General features: G+C 42.7%; 1 pseudogene; it reads right to left on the bottom strand.

Moving 5' to 3' along the window:
- Positions 1 to 16,928: 16,928 nt before the first annotated feature.
- Positions 16,929 to 18,717, bottom strand: LOC104867570 (annotated as a pseudogene).
- Between the last annotated feature and the right edge of the window lie 1,177 nt (positions 18,718 to 19,894).

Raw genomic sequence — 19,894 nt, 5'->3', positions numbered from 1 at the left:
CACATATTACTCTAGCATGATATTTTCATCATGAAGCATTAGAAAATAGACCCACCCTGGAGGGGAGGACTCAGAAAATTTACTACTGGTTATTTTCATTGATGAAGCCTCATCTTTTAAAAATGACTTCTTTTACCCTCCACTCCACACCCCTTTCTGAACATTATCTGATTGACTCCTCGCCATCAGAGGGAGCAGTCGGTGAGAGGAAATGAGAGCCCCCAGCAGTTTAAATGCACCCTCCCAGGTGTTCATATGCAGGATGCAGGATGATGAGTACACATAGCTCAGAAGCTTGGATTTCCGGGCCCTCTGGCTGTAAGGTGAGTGTGGATGAATAGTGCCAGTCACAGTGGCACCACTCACGGTGGTCCCGAGCCACAGAACCAAGCTCCTTGCCAGTTAATATGGAGGAACCCCCCCACACACACTATCAGGCTATGAGTCTGCTTACACTTCCTGGGAAGGTGTTCCGATGTTTCAGCTGCCCTGCTTAGCCTGATTTTCATAAGCTTCCTAGAAGATTTCTTTGAAATCCATGTTATCCTAATAAGTGGTACTGTAAGATAGAGAAAAACTACTTTAGAAAGCATACTACTTCCAAAAGAAAACTGCAGACACCCCCAGAATGGTATGTATTTTTCTGTTTATGCAATGATACTTTTTTCAGTCCTGTACAAGGCCTATGAATTATCGCCATGACAATGTGAAAATAATAACTGTTTCATTAGATGCCTTGCAGCTGAGATTCTATTTCTTTAATTGCAGCCTAAAATATCTTTCTTTCCAAAAACTACTTCTTTGTGAAAATCCAAAGAGATTCTTTCCCTCCACGCCCTTCTGAGGTTAACCTCAGCTCTCCTTCCTGCCCCAGCCAGCCACGTTCCTCTTTCTTCGTCTCCATCTGCGCTGCTTTCTGCTGTTCCCCTCTCCCTGTTGCTTCTTCCCTCACACCCGCAAGTCTGCTCAGTGGACAAGGCCACATTCCATATCGGGGCCCCAGGGGCTCACCGGCAGCAGTGTGTATCCCCAAGGCTAGCTGCAGCTCAGTCCTTTTGCGAGCACACATTCCTGACCATTGTCCTCAGCAGATCTGTGGGATTCCTAACTTCCACAGACTGCTGAACCGATGTGCAGAGAAATAATGACCCAGGGAGGGTCCCTGAACACATCTACCTGCAAGTCTCTGGAGTGGAAATGTCTAGTATTCTATAAAGACTTAGGATCAAACTGCCTGAGAGACTTTGTAGAAATACTGGGAATGAAGCCCTAGCCAGCCCCTACGCCTCTTGCTCTGTCTTTCTCACGGTCTTTTTGCAATCCAGCACATACCCCCGGCTTTCTTCATTCATTGTTTTAACTGTTAACCTTCAACCAGGATAAAAACAGCTCTTCCTATCTCCTTGCTCTAATTAAACGCAGTCCCTCTCCAAGGTGCCTCTTCGCTCCTGAGCAGCCCCTCTGTTAAATTCCCCAGTATCTTGGGCTGCGCTGAGATTCCCAGTCTTCTCAGAGAAGCTTTCATGCTCTCGGCTTGTACAGAAAACAAACGTGAAATCATAATCATGACAAAAATGTGAACCATAAACACAATCCCAATAGTTGGACGCAGGCACCTTTTGACTTTTATTTTGCAGTTCTCTTCCGACCTCACGGCTATGCTTCCTAATTTGCCCAGGACTGGGCCTTCTTGCTCATTCGCTTCTTTTCTACCTTGTCTCCTCGGGTCTGACCCGTCGCATAATCTGGCCTCGAATCGCCCTGACCTCTCAATTTCCCACAAAGCTTCCTCGGCTCCATCTGAGCACGCCTTTCTCAAGGTTCTTACCGGCCCTTACCGCAAGATGGGCAAGCAGAAGTCTCCCCTGGGGTGGGGGGTGGACGTCGTAAGCCCTGGATTTCCTAGACTCTCAGGCTGCTGGGGGAACCGTGCAAACAATTCCACTCCAACTCCGACCAGGTCAGACAGAATCTTTCACAGCTGCTCCTCTTGAGCTGATCTACTCTTGAGCTCCACCAGCTCAGTCCATAACCCACTTCCACCTTCCCACATCCCTTACACACTAGAGTTCACCATTTTCATTCCTCAACTCCGTCGTGGCTATCAAGACCCTTGAGTCTACTCTGTTTTATTCCAGAACATCAGCCCTAAAGCCTCCTAAGTGTATCCCATGTCAAGTGTGGAACTGATGGTGCATGGGCAAGCCTGCCTTCTAGAACCACCTAAGAGCCGGCCAGAACTCCCCTCTTCTTTGCAGCTCCGAAGCACTGGCTCCAGGTTCGGCCGCTGTGTGAAGACTTCCTGAAGCTCCCACTTTAGCGTCACCGTGAGTACATTTCTGCCCAAACTCCACACAGACTTTATCCGCCTTGTTCACACAGCTGCTGCCTTCTCTGAGATTCTAGGTCTTCAACGAAAGACAGTCTGTTTCATCTTTGGGTCTGAATCCTGGCCAAGACCAGCGCCACGTGAGCACTTGGTGAACATCTCCTAGATGAATCGAGGCTTCATTCTTCTTAGAAATTCCATAGGCGTCTTTTGCATCTCTCATAAATGCTTGTTTATCCTCTCATTCTGTTAATAGTTTCATAGAAAAATACCTGAAGGGATCATACAGAAGGCCCCCTCCCTTACCATTACCCTAGTTGTCTCCGTAATTTATATCTTGCTTTCGTGGGTACATTTGTTACAGCTGACAACCCAGTATCAATACAATTTGATGCTATCAACCACACTGCAGAGCTTACAACAGGCTTGCTTCCCTGTGCGGCCGGGTTCCGAGTGTTTAAACGGTTGTATAAGGACATGTATTATTCTTCACGGTTTTTTGCAGAATTATTTCATCACCCTTAAAAATGCCCTCTCTCCCACTTCGTCATCCTTCCTTCCTTTCCCCTCTGAAGGTTGGCAACTTCTGATTGCTTTGCTGTTTCTATAGTTTTGAAGTTCCAAAATGTCATCTGCATGGAATCATATAGTATCTGGCATTTTCAAACTAGCTTTTTTTTAATTAGTAACATGCACTTGAAGAATTTTTGGTGACTGGATAGCTTATTTCTCCTCATTACTGAGCAATATTTTATCACCACAGTGTTATTCACCCGTGGAAGGGGGTCTGAGTTGCTTCTAAGTATTGACAATTACAAACAAATGATCATATACACAGGTTTTTGTGTAGAGGGAAGTTTTCGACTCATCTGAGTAAATACCAAGGACTGCTATTGCTGGATCTTAGCGTTCATTTAACTTTGTGAGAAATCCTCAAGCTGATCATAGGACACCCACAGTGGCTTTGTCACCATGAACTAATATGAGTCCCTGATTTCATTCGCTTTCAGAACAGAAGCCCACCCTTAAATGTACACCCACAACACCCTCATTTCGGTAAAGAGTCCTTTCCTACATAGCAGTCTTTGCTGTTTTCCTGCCTTGGCTTTCTCTCCCTATCCCAACAGTGTGTCTACAAGGATGCCTGTGTGTCTTGAATAAGTGCAAATTCCTATGAGCCTTTGCAACAGCTGTTGCTGTGTAACTTCACATCCTGGGTCTTCTCTGTTCCTCCTCACAAAGCAGAGCTGCCAGGATAGAAGGACACTTGTGGAACCTGAATGAAGAGCTCACTGTGAGGAGTGGCGCTACTTTTCTGAAGAAAAATTCCACTAGAGAACATGCATGGTTCGGAAGTGCTCCATGTTCTGCACCCAGTTTTGTAGGGTCAGGTATATCCAACTTACTCTGAGAGAAAAGAGGGAGCACAGTGAACACAGTTCTGAGCTCTCTGTCAGGAGCGCAGCCAATGCCTGGCTCTCCTGGTGACCATCTGTGTCCAGTTCCTCAGAGGTAAGATGAAGGTTTCATTGCTCAACTCTCAAATGTTGTATTGATTTCCTACAATGTGTGTCCCTGATGCTCAGGGTGTAGTGAGATCCCCAGGGTTGCCTCCCTGCCCTTGGAGTGGTTCCCTTCGAAGGGTGAGGGAAGCAACTTGGAGAGAGAACAGACAAACATGCTATAAAATAGCAAGACGTGACATGAAGGGATATGCAAGGTGGACAGAATGCAGAGTCTCCCCAGAAGATGACGTGGAACTCACTGGCCCGTCAACTTCCCCCGGGGTGTGATGCTGATCTGAGTCTGGACTGGACAGAAAGAGCCAAGGAGCCATGTCAAGATCTAGGTGGAAACTTGTATGTTTGAAGGACAGCCAGTGTACAGGATCTGAGACACCAGAGTCTGTCAGAACTTCTAAGGTCTCTCTTCCTTCTCAGCCTCTGGTACCACTGCGGCTTGCACAGGGCTGAGGCAGGGTTGCATTTCTCCACTGACATCGTCCACAGAAATGGACCTTGCTCGTGGGGGGTTAATACATATGTGTGGATGAAAGACAGGCACAACTTGCAAGGCCGTGGACCTGAGCACCTCACACAGTCTGTGCCATTACCGAATGATCATCTCTACTATTACTGAATGGTCATCTCTACACTACCCTCACTGCCTCCCCAGCAGACCGCATTGTAGGACTGTAGTATTAAAACACAAGTTAGCGCTTTGAATGGTTTTATAATTCAAAGATCATTTACCATTTGTTTTGATCTACCTTAAGAGATGATTTAAACAAAGAAATCTTTCAAACTCATCAGTGTTAGATCAAAATGTAAGTCAAATGCCAAGAAACTAAATTCTTACCTAACTGGCTTAGCTAACGGCCTTAATGAATATTAATCAGTTTTGATGTTAAGTTAGCAGACCCAACATTATAGGTAAGTTCTGTATATTCATTAACTTCTATATTTGCTATATCCAGTTTTGTTCTTAGGTGATTACTATACTTTTATTAAATTCAAAATAATAGCTCCTCAAATTTATACCGCTCGTTCTCTCCTTTCCACACAACCACATGATATCTTTATTTTAGACATGAGGAGCTTCATGCTGAGGAGCATTAAAGACCTTATGCAATATCCAGTCAGTTGCTGAAATATCAAGGATTGGGAGCCACATCTTTCTTCATTTTATTACCCACCAATCCAGCTTAACTTGTTAATTACCCTGGCTCCCCAGGACAAATCAGGGTGGGAAGTGAAATCAGTCTGATGCTTCATTTTCACCATATTGATCTCTTTTGGGGATTCTACAGGCACCTTCTTTGGTTTTCAGAGGCTGGCATAAATGGAAATAGTACAGAGAGTTTCAGACATCAAATACAGTAGAGAACTGGTAGATACTGATGAGCTGAGTTGTCCCTAGCTATTAGTCACACCATAACTACTTATATTTGTGATGCTAATTCCAGGATAATAGCACATGGCCCCTTGGGAACGTCCAACTCAGAGAAAACCCAAGTAAATGCAGGATAACGAGTGTAGATTCGAAGGAACACAGTCGGGAAGGACTTTGCAATGATCATCTGGCTCTTTTAACCTTCTCTGTGTGGTAAATCACACGAAAGTCAGATAAAATTACGCAAAAGCCAACCGAAAATTGTCTGTCCTTACAAAAATGCAAAATACTCACTCGGAATTTTTAAAGCTTGCAAGAACAACCTCAGCCAAAATGAATGAAATCAGTATTGCATTGTAGGAAATAAAAATGGTACGAGTTAGTTAATAAGTAGCTAATAACACCTCTGGAGAGCTGTTTAAAACACAAGGTTTAGATTTCGCAGTTACTCAGACTGGAAAGCACTGGGTTCTTCGTGTTATTTGCTATTACAAATGCTGCCTTCTGCAGAGTCCAAGGAAATGGGAAACATGATTGGAAGCCGACACCGCTTCCCACCCGCACGAGGTGCTCAATATTTGTTTCCATGTAGCTCTTATAAATGCCGGCTTTGGGTTCGGGCTTCCTCCTGCCAAAGTCTTGTCAGGAGAAATCTCAGCGCGCTTGCTTCTCGTCTGCTCTCTGTGCCCTGCAGAATTCTTTAATTGAAGTTCAGTTTGCACACTTTGGAAGAACTCCTGGAGGACCAAACCCATGCAGCAGAAATTGAAGGCCAGCCTTTCCAGAAAGCCAGCGGCTCTTCTCACTGGCAAACTCTGCAGAAAGGAACTCACTGAGTGAGAATCTTGCATCTCTGGATGGTCAGCTTGCAATTAACTGTAACCAACATCTGTATGTTTAACGGAAGGAGTTAGTGTCTTACCTATCTCTCTACGCCTCTACCCTTACCCATATCTATCAGCAATAATTACATATAACAAACTCACACAAAGTAGAAACAGGCGGTAAAAGAACTTACAATTTTTTTAAAAAAATTTAAAGTGATCTTTACATGTCTAATTAATATTGCAGAACTCCTCACCTAAAGAAAAGCCCCTCTCCAGCCTTTACCTATTCGTAGTGCTTGACCTTTTCTTCCTTAGAAATGTTCTGCTAGGAAGAGGTGAGAAAGTTAAGATGCCGGAACTGCTCGTTCATTTCTTTAGCTTTGAAACGTAGTCTGGGCCACATATGCTCGTTGAAAGCACCTCTGACTGCACATTTTACAACGCATTTGTTAAATTAGTGAAGAGACTTTAATTGGGCATTCAGAATTGGTTGCTTTCACTCTTCCCAACTCTCTTTACTGAAAATACATGAGGAGAGTGAATAGTTTTATTTACAACCTTGTTATTTTGGACCATTAGTGATGATACTATCGTTTTCCCCCCTTTCTATTTTTAATGTGACATACTCAAAATTCAATTCATAGCCCACTTTACACATGTTTTATAAAGAAGCCTACAAAAATTTTAAGTTAAATACAGTGCATCCACCTGCTAAATTTGGAACAGAAAAAGAACGGAAGAGTTTCCAGAAAAGCTGTGTTAAAAAACCAAGCAGAAATGGTGATTTTTTTTCCACCCACCACCCATGGAAAGAATTTACTGTACTCTTCTGTGAAAAATGCACAATATTATACCCTCTTGGTTAATTGTGGGAAATTAAAATTTAAAACTAAAATACTTTCAGTGGGAAAAATATTCCTCATGATTATCCCCATAATCATGAGTCTGTCATTGCTATGAGTATTAGGACATTAGACAAAGATTATACCACCTTGCCACTGATGGCACCGTCTGAGGACACAGGAGCCTAACTTTACAAAGACAGCCTAATCCCTGCCACAACCTACCCCAAGGTCCTGGCACTTTCTGGGGAGCACAGCCCAGCACTGAGAATACTCTCTCTGGGGAACAGCTCGTGGGAAAGGGCCCATCTGGGAGTGGGAAGCCCTGGTTCAAATCCCGTCTCTGGAATGATCGCTGCACTCTGGGGTCAGTGGTGTCCAGTCTCCCTCCCCTACTGTGCTATTCTTTGGTGGTCTTCCCTGCCTGCTTAACTGATCCAGTGCAATCTATTTTACATTACTCAGGTTTGTCTCTCAACAAGAATGAGACAGAAGCTCAAACCTAATTACTAACAACTAGGCATTTGCTGCATGAGCTGGCTTTTTAAAAAAAGAAACCTATTCCACCAAACAAAAGTGTCCCATCTACTGCTGCAACCTTTTCTAGGCCATGAATGTGTCGAGATTGCAAACCACCTACAACTGCATGACTTTAAGAAAAGTAGGACCCCTCTGCACATGCCCAAACTTCTTTAACTCCAATACGTCCCCACGGAAAATATCCCCAAGCTTCTGTCTAACATATGGGCTTCCAAGTCTGTGCTCCTCCCCTCCCACGCTCCCTCAGGCTCCTCAGGAGAAACCCCTCAGCGCCTGATGAGTAATTCTGACTGATGCCAATAGAGGAGGAGGCCATGGCGCTGAGGGGATGGAGTCTGAATGAAGATATGAGGAAATAATTTGTCCATTATCTCTTTAATGATTTCCTGGTGGTGCCAGCTCCCTCCAGTCCTGTAAGACCAGGCGGCAAAGATGAAAGCACAGTCCTGCTGATGAGGTCCACTGTGATATGAAGAATGAATCTCATTGTGGCTGACGGCAAAAGGTTAACAAGGAAATGATTAACTCCCACACAAAAGCTCCTTCCTCTTCCTGGGAATTCAAAGAAGAGCTGCTATTGAGTAAAGTTTATTTTGAGCACAGGAGAGAAGTCCCACCCAAGTCAAAGAGTTGAGTATTAAATAAAATATATTTAAATAGTTATAATTACATACAAAATCAATGGCTATTTTTCTTTCAGTGCCTAGGAAGCTTCCAATGATAGTTACCCATTAATAAGAACCGTCTTGATCGAGAATATGTTAGCATCTAATGGGTCTCTAACCTTGAAGCTTTCAGAGATCACCGTAAATGTGATATATGCTATGCAGCTGCTTAATTAAGTAAGAAACATGACTCAGGAAAGAGAATTGTTCACCAGGGAACTGAAGAATGTACCTCTCCCAAGACATGGAAATTCCTTGGATATAGGAGAAATGTAACTCCCAGCCTATTAAATGTCAAAAGTGTTGAGTCTGTGATCCCCCAACACGGAGGAATGAAGTCAACAACCAAAGGAAGAAGTTAGAGAGGAGAGTTTTATCAGTAATAAGGAGAGAAGAGCAGCTCCTGGGTGTCCGGGGTGGGAGTGTCCTGAAACATGGCCATTGAGAGACTTTGTCAGGGCTGATTTACACAGTAAAGTCACAACATGGATACAAGGGGATCAAAACAGTCAACCTGTAGGATTAGAAGTATAGGTGCTTACCTGATATTCATCATGTACCCAGGGTACTTGGAAAGAACAAAAGCATTTTGAGAAGAGATGGGTCCAGATGCTCTGGTCACCCACCCGGGTGACTGATGTCTCTCTGGACTTCCTGGGCCAGATGGTGCTCATTACAGCATAATCCCAAGTTACTATTTATCCCTCAGAGAGACAGGTAAGCCTGGCCATGCATTTTCATCTCAAGACCCGGCCTGCTTCAGGTGCACCTTCAGCCACACTTCTGATGCCTTTATTTCTGTGCTGACTTCCTTGAGAGTAAGTGCATTATAATACTAGTATATAACTTAGCTGCCCAAATCACCTCTCTAAAACTGTCTGGTGCCCTTCCCAACAAGCTTGCCACCTTGAGATGATCTGTCTCCAAGTCTACGTTCCTGAAGTGCAGGTTGCCCCAGTGTCCGAGGTATGAGCTGTAGCATTTTTGTTAGTAGTATCTGTTGGTGATATGCACTGCAGGAGTCATCGTTCATCACGGGGACTTGCTACATTGCCTGCATCCTTAGAGCATAAATTCTATTCTATTTATCATTTTTCTCAGTCAATGCAATGAGCTGTATCTGAGGTGGGAATTAGTTTGCAAAGAGAAATATAAAAGAAGCATTAATTATTTTGATAACTGTCTCTTTGTCATCTTGCTCACCCTCTCCATTCTTCACGCACATACCTGCACATGCATACTAATGCCAACTTAGTTGTCTTCCTCTGCTACTTCTGAATTATCTCCCTCAGATGTATTATCTGGGGTATAATTACCACATAATCTCTTAATGAATTCATGATAGGTATTTTAGAAATAGATTTTATTTCCAGGTCCTGTCTTTGGAAATGTTTGATATCAGATGATTGGTTTGATCTTCAGCATGTTTCAGAAACTTTCACCCAAGTTCAAATCATTATTTGCAAAAGTGCTCTAAGCGCTGGGACTTGGAACTGAAAAGGAAGCTAGCCTAATGAGCCCTTCTGGGGCTCACGGAAGCAATCAAAACCTTGGAAGGAAGGAGAGGCAGCAAGCTGATGGATGGTCCCCGTATGCAGCAGCGGACGATAAACCACGGCTACCTCACAAGTGTGCCATTCTCAAGTCTGTGTGAGACCGTTGGGACTCTGAAGTGACATTACAGGTATCACAGCCAATGAGCTAGGGACGTGTATTAATAAACACCAGTGATTGTATATGACCATTTGTACAACAGTAAATATCTTACATCACTCTCACTCTCGACAACAAAGGATGGTTTAATTACCAGAGCTTTAATTCTAGAACAGATCTTTTTCTCATTCAATCTGGTTTTTCTCTTATGAGATAGTTTCATATATTTTGCCATGGGCCAGCCACTACCTCCCAAAGCTCTCCCAAGCGAGAAGGAAGTGACAAGTCTGAAAGGCTCCATACGGGCAGTGGATGTCAGGAGGGGCAGCCGTGCCCTGAGTGAAGAGGGCTTGGAGAAGAGCAGCTGCAATTTCCACCCTGTGTCTTGCTCAGCTCGGACCTCGGGTCCTGGTCCCAGATTCATGCCCAGCTGGCAGTGCAGAGAGAAGGGAGCTGGGTATCAGCTGTGCCAGGAGTTCAGGAGCCCATGGTGGGGGGACCAGGCAGCCATACCCTGCTGCCCCACCACCCAAGACCCACTGTGCAAAACAGAAAGAGAAGGGAGGACTGAGAAGGGAGGCAGTGCTGGAAGAAAAAGCCAATGAAAACGGCCAAAGGACTCACAGGCAGCCTGAAAGTTGATGAGCAGACCTCACATCCGGACCCTGAAGAGGGAAAGCCCTTGACCTCGAAGCAGAGCTTGTCCAGGAATGCTTGCAGACCCTCACACAAAATGCCCCCACCTGTACCTAGAGGGTAAAGGGAACCAGCCTTTATATGTGAGAAACGCATTTTTTCAGTAAGACTAATTTATTACGCCATCGGTTCCACATACAGGTTTTTATTTACCAATAAGATAACAGATTTAATACACAATTTGGAATATGAATTATTCATCTTTTTATTTTATAGTGACACACACATAAAGACATCGACACTTCTTTCATTTTCTTATATTTTATGTAAATTTGGCAGTAGCTTTTTAGCATTTGCTTCAAGAGTAAGCAGTGTGGATTGTTACTGGAGTGAGAAGATTAAAAAGAAACATCCCTCTCCTTGGAATTCTGCAGCAAAAGCTTTGATAAATTTTCGTCTCTATCAGTCAGAGACCCCCGTGTCAGTGCCCAAGCACATAGAGTGAAGTGTCTCACAAACGTTCAGTAGAGACTCATGAGATTACCAGAGTGACCGTTAGCCACAGGCTGAGAGTAACAAACTCAAATGGAAAATAAGTTCGGATGTAAATGTTTTAACAACCATTTCATAGATTTTTCTGAGAAAAGCCAATTTATTTTCCAAGCTTAGGTTCTTTAAAATTAAGGCAAAATATTTTTGTGCTACGAAGCCGTTTTCTAACTGCTGATCCATGTAAAAATTCAGACTCATCAGGGGAAAATCATGAATCTCGAATAGTCTGACAAGTCTGAACCTGATGCACAAACTTTATCAAAGATAAACGAAACAGCCCGACTCCCTCCCTACCCTCCTCCTTCCTTTCCTTCCTTCCTTCTTTCTCGAGAAAATATTTATTTGACTTCAGTATTTGTCACACACCACTCCAAGCACCGGGAAGACGTTGGTGAACAAAACAGCGGCTTCCTACCCCTGTGAGCTTACACTCCCGCCAGGGGACAGGTGCCTGGTGAGTACACACAGCCGCAGTGATCTTCAGGAGTCAGAGTCAGATGTCCTCTTCGTGTTTCCGGCCCCCGGTCTGCAAAAAGAGAATTCACTGTGTCTACTTAACTGGGCTGCAGTGATCATTAAATGAGTTCAAAGGTATTAGGTGCCTTGCAGGGAAGAAGTGCTGTCTAAAGTGCGTATGATCATTTTTTCCAACTTTTTGCCAAGTGTAAATATGTACAAAGAAAAAAGATTACGTTATAACTGTGTGAAATTCACATTTTTGGAAGCAGCCTATACCTCCGACTGAAAGAAGAATTAGCTGAGAGAATTTCTAAAGCTCTCGTTGGCCACCTCCACGCCTGGATCTGCTAAGTCACGGCGTTCGCTGCTGAGATGCTGTGCGGTACTTCTACGAGAAGGAAGGAGGATTGTGGAGTGATTCCAGTGGGCAGTGGGGCAAGGTGCGTCATAGCCTGTCCGGTCCAACGCCTGCTGCCGTCAAAAACAGCGAGCAGCTCAGAACAAGCGGGTAGGAAAGCAGACAGCAGAGGAGGAAGGGGGCGGCCAAGGCGCTGCATGTGACGGAGACGTCAGAGAAGAGCAAAGCATCCCCATGATCCCCAGAGAGGGCCCGCGGGCTGGCACCGACTCCGGCTTCACTGTTCTGCCTTTGTTCCTGTCTCTTTTCCAACTGATATTCAGTTTTCATGCTGAATACAGATTTTAGGTAGATCAATGGTAAGAAATGTTCAGGGAGGGGGAAAAAAGGAAAACGGTTTGCCATAAAGATAATTGAGATCAACTTGAAACTAACTCCTGTTCCTGCAGCAGAACACAGGTTCACAGACCCAAATGCTAAAGAAGAGAATGTAAAGGGAATAAAACACATTAATGCCTCCACTGGCGTTTCTCTGCAAACCACATCTGGAAACACAAAATCGGAAGAAAGGGCAGTTTTAAAATTCTACCTTTCAGAAACAAAAGAGCTGTGCTGTGATCTCAAATTTATCATAGGACAAGAACATGAGTATCTACCATGAGTATCTCCATGAGAAAGAATTCAGGGTGGCTACTTTAAAATATTTGGAATTGATCCCTGGAAATGTGGTTTGTACAGTGTAAAGCTTACTATGTTAAGGAAAACTCTGTAATGTAACATTCAACATCCACCACAGAGAATCTTTACCAGAGCCAATTAACGGAAGCATTAATGGGAATCAGCTCTAAGATCTGTCGTCAGCCCATCTCTGATCTTAGACCTGTCCCTAAGCTGTACTGACCACCATTTTAACATAAAGATCAAATTTTTGAAAAAATAGAAAGCTTGTCCAATTTGGTAATGATGAGGAAAGTTTGACAGGAATGGAATTTGTATAATAAAAATAAACCCAAATTGATTTTGAAAGATGGGAATAAATGCACCACACCGAAGAGATGAAATGAAATAATAAGTAATTGCTCATCAATTTCTGTGGCTGGACTAAAGTCTTCTCTCTATGCTCAGACAGCACCTTGCACACGTGTGAATCTCAAACACCTCAAAGTCATAACAATAAATGATGCAACCCAATCATATATTCAAATTCTGTTTATCTGCCATTTCCCCAGATGCACATGTACTTATCTATCTTTATAACAAAGGACTTGATACCCTGATAACTTTCTGCTGAGCTGGACAGATATATAACTTAATATACAAGAGTAATGTAAACAGTAACAAATGGCAGCAATGAATCAGAAATGCTGCAAAAGAAGGGTTCCGACTGCCCACCGCCTTCAAGTATTTCGGAGACTGTCATCAGAAGAGGACACAGACCTGCTCTTTCTGATTCAGAGGTAGTGAGTTTAGTCCACTTGCAGCTGTGGTAGCAGTAATAATTAGAATTGCATCTTTACTAAGATTTACAAGGGCATAGGTAGTGTGGATGAAGAGACTAAAGACCCTTTAAAAAAAGTGATGAATTTTGTTTAACCCTAGCACTGATGTTTATTTCTCACAGAAAGAATCGATCAATAAGGTTTATTTTGCAGTATTCTCTAAGTCCTGGCTACAGAGCTGTGCTTCTACAGCCACGGAGCTCGTGACATGGTTCTTGGGCTCCAGAAACATACCAGTTAATGGGCGTCATGACCCAGCAAGTCTGCGGGAGGAGTCCTCTCGTGAGATGCTGCAGGGCGGAATACTGGGGAGGTATAGCCTGGATGGCTTCCTCTTAGAGATTGGGGAAGATTGCCTTTTCCTTACTCTACAACTTGGAAAACTGGGCTAATCTTCAGTTTCCTCAAAACTAAATTTCTAGAACTATGTGGCTCTAGGAAAAGTCGGGCTACTTCTGCTGCCACTCTGTTGGAAGATTTGGAGATTTTCCTCTGCATAATAGCCTCTCCTGACACATATCCGCCACTCCTCTCTGCTAGCATTACTCTTTTCATCTGGACTTAACACAGGAGATATTTTGCAATTTCCATCTTCTTTAGCTGTGTTGGTTGGCCTGTGACAGACCACGTTTGGAGGGTAGGGTCATCTGTTACTTTAAGAAATACTTAGGGTTTCATAGTCGTACCAGTGAAACTATACAATATTACAAGAGCAAATCTCTCAACCATAGTGACAGAGTAGTGAAGATCTTTACAGGAGACGCAGTGAAAAATGCAGTATGTGTGTGCCCCGTTTCATGGTTCTGGGCATTTTTGCCATTGGTCGTGCTTTTTATTTTGTATTTTTCTTTTATTTCCCTAATCTTTGCATTTCTGTATAAATAATTTGCCGAACATCATACATGCATAATATATACAATGTGAAGAATTTGGATATGCACACACAGCTAGATGCCAACACCACAGAGAGGCAACAGATATGACCATGTTCTCATTCCTCCTCGTTTTCTTTTTGTTAGGGGTGTGTGTGTGTGTGTGTGTATGTGTGTGTGTACATGTGTAGGCATGCATGCGTGAGTGTGTAAGGACACAAGATCTGCTCTTTTCAAAAATTTAAGGGCACAGTCCTGCCTTGTTAGCTATAGCTACTACATAACACAGCAGATCTGTCAAACTTACACATCTTATGTCAGTGACTCTCTACTGAACAACTCCCATTTCCACCTCCCCCACCAACCACACAGAACCCCTGGAAATCACCCTTCTGCTTTCTGATTCTTTAAGATTAGCTTTTTTTTTTTTTTTTTTGAGACAGGGTCTCACTATGTAGTTGAGACTGGCCTGGAACTCACTACACAGTCCAGGCTGGTCTCCAACTCACAGCGATCCTCTTGCCTCAGCCTCCCTAGTACTGGGATTACAGGCGTTCACCACAACACCCAGCCCCTAAGATTAGCTATTTTTAACTTCCTGTAAGTGGAATCATGCAGTATTTGTACTTCCTTGATTAGATTATTTCAATTAACATCCTGGAGGTTCACCCACATTGTTACAAGTAGCACAGTGTCCCTCTAGTCTGAATAATATTTGACCCAATGCACCCACTGCATAATCTCTGTCCATGTGTCTTTGATAAACACAATGTTTCCACATCTCCACTACTGGGAACCATGCTACAGTGGGCATGGGAGCTCGGGTGTCTACTCAAGATCCTGGCAGTCACTTATTCCAGTGAGGGCTATAAAATGGGACTGATTTCAGAGCTTAATGTAAAAAAAATGTAAAAACAAATTAGTGTAAAGCAATGCTTCTTAGTCTTTCTTTAAAGCAAAACCATGGTTGGCCGGGGATTTAGCTCAGCGGTTCGGTGGCCTGCCTTGCAAGCGCAAGGACCCAAGTTCAATCCTCGGTACAAAAAAAAAAACATGGAAAATGTTAAGATATTTCATCTTTTTTTGCCCTTTGTGCAATTCTAAGCCAAAATATGTGAGCAAAAAATTAAATTTTGAAAACTGAGTTTTCTACATATATATATATGTGTATATATTTAATAAGCAAACAGAAAAATGACCATTGAGAAAGGAAATGAAAGCCAAATTAAAATTGTCAAAATGTAAAAGAAATCCTAACAACATGACATGATTTATTGACTCAGCATAGGCTAAAGACATATTTGTTTAATTTGGCTAAGTAAAATATTGAAAATAAAAATATTGCCCCTTGTGTAATCTGAATTTGATTTTCATATGAGCTTCAATCGCATTTGCTATATTGCTCATAAATCATCCTCAGATTGTAACAGCATATTAACTAAGCCTTCGAGATTTATCATTTCAAAATTGCAACAAAAACTCAGGACACTGGATCAGAGAGACAGACACTTCAATGCACTCATTACCTGAACTTTCAGAATAGACCCCACCATGGCCCTGTGAAGTGAGGAATCTGGCAACTCTCTGAAACATCGGAAGCGTCTTGGGGTCAGGAGGCGAATATGCAATAAAAAGTTTGTTAGAGAACCCGCTAATTTTGACCTCTTGTTTAATGATCAGAAACATAGAAGCTATTGACTTAATCTCTGCTTCTCATGATTCATTTTTAATTCTCATCATTCTACTTTTTAAGGTCTGTATTCTGACTCCTAGAATCTGTGTCCTGCTTTGGGTAAGCAGTTGCTAAGAATCTGCAGGCCAGGTGACCACTGCTGCCAGAAAGGAAGGGAAATGCCTAGCTGAACATCACCAAGAAACTCAGAAAGAAGACCTGTGCATAAAAATATCATATATTCTTGTTACTGTGCTAGAGAAGGGAAGAGAAAGAAGGAAAAGAAGGAAGGAAGGGAGGGAGGGAGGAAAAGAAAAGAGAGGAAATGCAGTTTTTAAGAATAAAAGAAAAGGGGTTAAAATAAGAGAAAACAAAAATGAAGGCTTTTCATTTATTAAACTGAGGGCAAAATTTTAAAATGGCAGCAACAAAGCATTCTTGAAAACCATTGAAATTTTTATTTCTAAGAAAGAGTTGGAAAAAATTCTCTATGAAGCCTTCAGAAGCACGGTGTACAGTTAAACTGTAATCCAGGTTTATATATAATTTAGTAGTTTACGAAATAAAAGTTACAGTTGAGCCTTGCAATTTCTCCACACTTGATTTTTAATACATCGAACTAATGTTCGAAAACAACTCAGAAGCAACAGAACTTACAGTAGATGGAGTATTTAAGAGAAAGCTGCCTTAAAGTATATCCGTAGATAGGTTTATCTGTGTGTAGGAAAAGCTTGGTCCTAGCGTAAAAGCAGAGCTAGGATGGAGTATGAGGCGTGGGTTTCTGAACGCTCTTCCAAGCATGAGCTTAGGAAAAGGTGCAGACGTCTTGTTTCCAAACTTTCAGTTTTTCCCAGAAGGGAGATCAATATTCTAACTACCACAACGGAAAAAGGCTTCCCTGCTGCAGGGAAAAAGGCTGTCGGGGACCCCTGAGCTAGCACGCTCTGCGGGAAGAGGAGAGGAGTAGGTGCTCCCAAGGGAGACTGCTAAAGTCTCCCATCGCCCTGGTCGGAAGGTGCGAGATGAGTTTCCCAACCTGACGCTTCTCTCCCGGCAGGCGCTTGAGGAGGGCTTAGCTACAAACCCAGCGCTCTCCGTCTTCGAAGAACAGCCCCGCCTCCCGCTGAGTCCCCTAGGCTTCTCTTTGCCTGTGTTCTGCTCCAGTGGCTGCATTAGTCTCTGGTTTCTGTATTGAAAATGACATCTTTGCGAATACAGTGGACGGGATTCACGTTCATTCTGATCTTGAGACTTCCTCATCTCCTTCTTGGTTAACAGGCAACTTCTCAGTATCCACAAGGACCGGGTTTCCCCTTTAGATATTTTGCGTGCATCACCACCATTCCATTTCCTCAACTGCCTTACCATTTGTAGAAAGAAAAAAAAACACTTTAGGAGTGCTTCTGTTTCTTGCCCACCCCCCGGAAAGGCACACTGTGGAAGGCAATGCTTGCACTGTAGCCTGCTTTGAAACAATTAATACTGTGTTCTCCTAACTCCACCCAGGGCACTGTGAGGACAGACCTTCCACAACCACTGGGGAATGTGAGAAGTTAACGCTAGTCGTGGTCTAGACACAAGACATAACTGCGCCCTACATGATTTCAATATTGAACTATATCTTCTTGTTAAAACACTCAGCATAAAAGGTTGAAATTGGTGAGTGCCGGGAAACCCGCTTAGCTGCAAATTTCCTGCTTTTAGAAACCTAGGGAATTGGGCCTTCTGAAACTGTCTCTGTGTTCTCTTCAGTGTCATTTGATCGTGTCCAGTGACACGGAAGGATCTCACCCCAGCTGAGACTGTATGGCTTTTTGGCGACTGACCTTTTCTTTCCTGCACGGAAGGCCAAGAGGTACAATCTCACAGCATGAACTGTTAGTTCCTGGGAGCCTGTTGGTCAGTAATGCTCACAAACAGCTCTGGATGTATGAAATCACCACACCTTTCTAAATGAGACCTTCTTTCAAGAAGTAGTGGAAGAACTATTTTAGTAAGATCCATTGTGAGCCTCACCTGTAGCAAGAGGTGCATGATGACGCTTTTGTGCCCATCGTGGACCCTGCCACCCTGTCGACATGTGGACCAGAAGTCAGTGTCCCCAGTTCCATTGGACATGGGTGGATTCAGTGAGTCTGGGGTACCTGGTAGTACAGTGAGATGGAGGCATACAAAGTGCTTTGGAAATGCACCACATGATTGCAGAATTCATCTTCACTGTGGAGTAAGAGGACACTGGGAGTGTGCTTGGAGATAAGATGGTGTGGCTGGGAGAAATTAGACTGCTACTGGGTGTTGGTTGCTCACTGCCTGTACTGTTTGCTGTTGAAGTCTGATGGGGTCCCAAGGCAGCTAGCATGGGCCCAGTGCCACTGTGATTTACACAACTGAGCAGGATCTGGAGCTAAGACAGCCTGGGAAGGCACTATTCTGATCTCAAGTTCCAAGGGACCAGGACAACACAACTGTATCTACAGGTTAATAGGCCCTGTAGCCATCTGCAACAACACAATGAACTGTTTAATTGATTCTGCCCTGCTCTTTGTTGTCTCTCTGATTTTCTTTTTCTGCTCATTGTCTTTCCAGTTTTGAAACTTGTCATCTCGAAGCTCTGACTGGTCTACCAAGATCCATAGGTAAGCATCAGCCTCGGTCAGTTTCTTATCAAAGTCTTGGACTCCAGGTATGAATGCTGAATCTAAATTCCCAGCAGGAAGTGGGAAGGAGTCAGGGAAAGCACAACTTGTGTACCCCCCATCTGGTCGGGCAGGCAGCAGAGACCCCAGGACACGGGATGGGGCTGACCATTCTCTCAGAGCCTCAAGGCTACTCACTCTGCAAGTGGCCAGCAAGAAAATCGTGCACTTGGGCTCTGCCCTGTGGAAAAGTGGTGCCCAATGCCCTCTCTCCCTCAGGACCATACCAGTCGCTGCACCAGCATAGACCAGAGAGGCCCAGTCAGAATTTATAAATTAATAATCACATGTAAGCCTTACATGTGGACATACTGCATAATTCTAGCTTTATATAATTGCAGCTTTTCTCAATAACTAAACAATATAATGTGCAATGTATAATTATAAATAGATAATATATATCTATAATGAAAATAATAGAGTCTTAAATACCCAGCATGCTGTATATGCATATAATATGTGTGACTGATATATATCAGCTATTTTGAATTATCATATAATGGACATTCTAGAATATGCAACCAATTAAGCAAAATTAAAATACAATGTCATAAATTAATAAAATTTCTAAGATCGTGTGTAGCTAAAAATGAAAATCCAGCCCCTCAGCATCATTCAGAGATAAAGAAAAGGCAACTTACATGATCACATAGAAATTTAACACAAAGCTAAAATTCTATATGGAAAAATATTAAGAAAAGATATTAGTATAGCAATATCCATATGAGAAAGATTGCTTTAAGATCCACTCAGTACAGACCTGAGAATTTTCAATTAACCACTGAAATTGGGCCAGAAAGTGGGCAGAAAGGAAGTGAACATTTAAAAATATCCAGTGAAAACTCTGTGTCCTCACATTATCATTTGATGTGGATTAATAAATGTCAAGGTTCTGCTGCCCACATTTATCTTCCTTGTGTTTTGCAAAAATAACCCTTATGTCATGTCTAAAAAAGCTCAATTCAAAGTTGTTAAATATTCATTTTCTATCTTAGCTAATACTAATTTATATTACAAATATAAAACTGAGCATTATATTTTGTATCATTTTAATTTTTGTTACACTGACACATAAAACAATATATCCATGTCCAATAAAATTATCCCAAAACACAAAGAGATCAGTTGGAAAAAACAAATCACAAAAGGGTACCCCTTTTAGATCAGTTTTGGGAAGTGTTAATATAAATCTTCAAAATTAGTTTGTGATTATTAGGATCAAAGAAGAAAAAATAAAATAGGCAGCATACCTCCCTCCAAAATATTTTTGTCACTGTCATTCGCATTTTCTCAAGCACTTAACTTTAGATCTGTTCAGTCAGTAGGTGAACTGATGAGTTGGATAGTCTTAGATTCTTCATTCCTGAAAAGACAGATAAACTACACTTAGCTGAAAGAAGAT

This window comes from Fukomys damarensis, unplaced genomic scaffold (genome assembly GCF_012274545.1).
Source record: "Fukomys damarensis isolate Sample0158 unplaced genomic scaffold, DMR_v1.0_HiC HiC_scaffold_26, whole genome shotgun sequence".
Classification (NCBI taxonomy): domain Eukaryota; kingdom Metazoa; phylum Chordata; class Mammalia; order Rodentia; family Bathyergidae; genus Fukomys; species Fukomys damarensis.
This window is presented reverse-complemented; position numbering and strand designations above follow the sequence as displayed.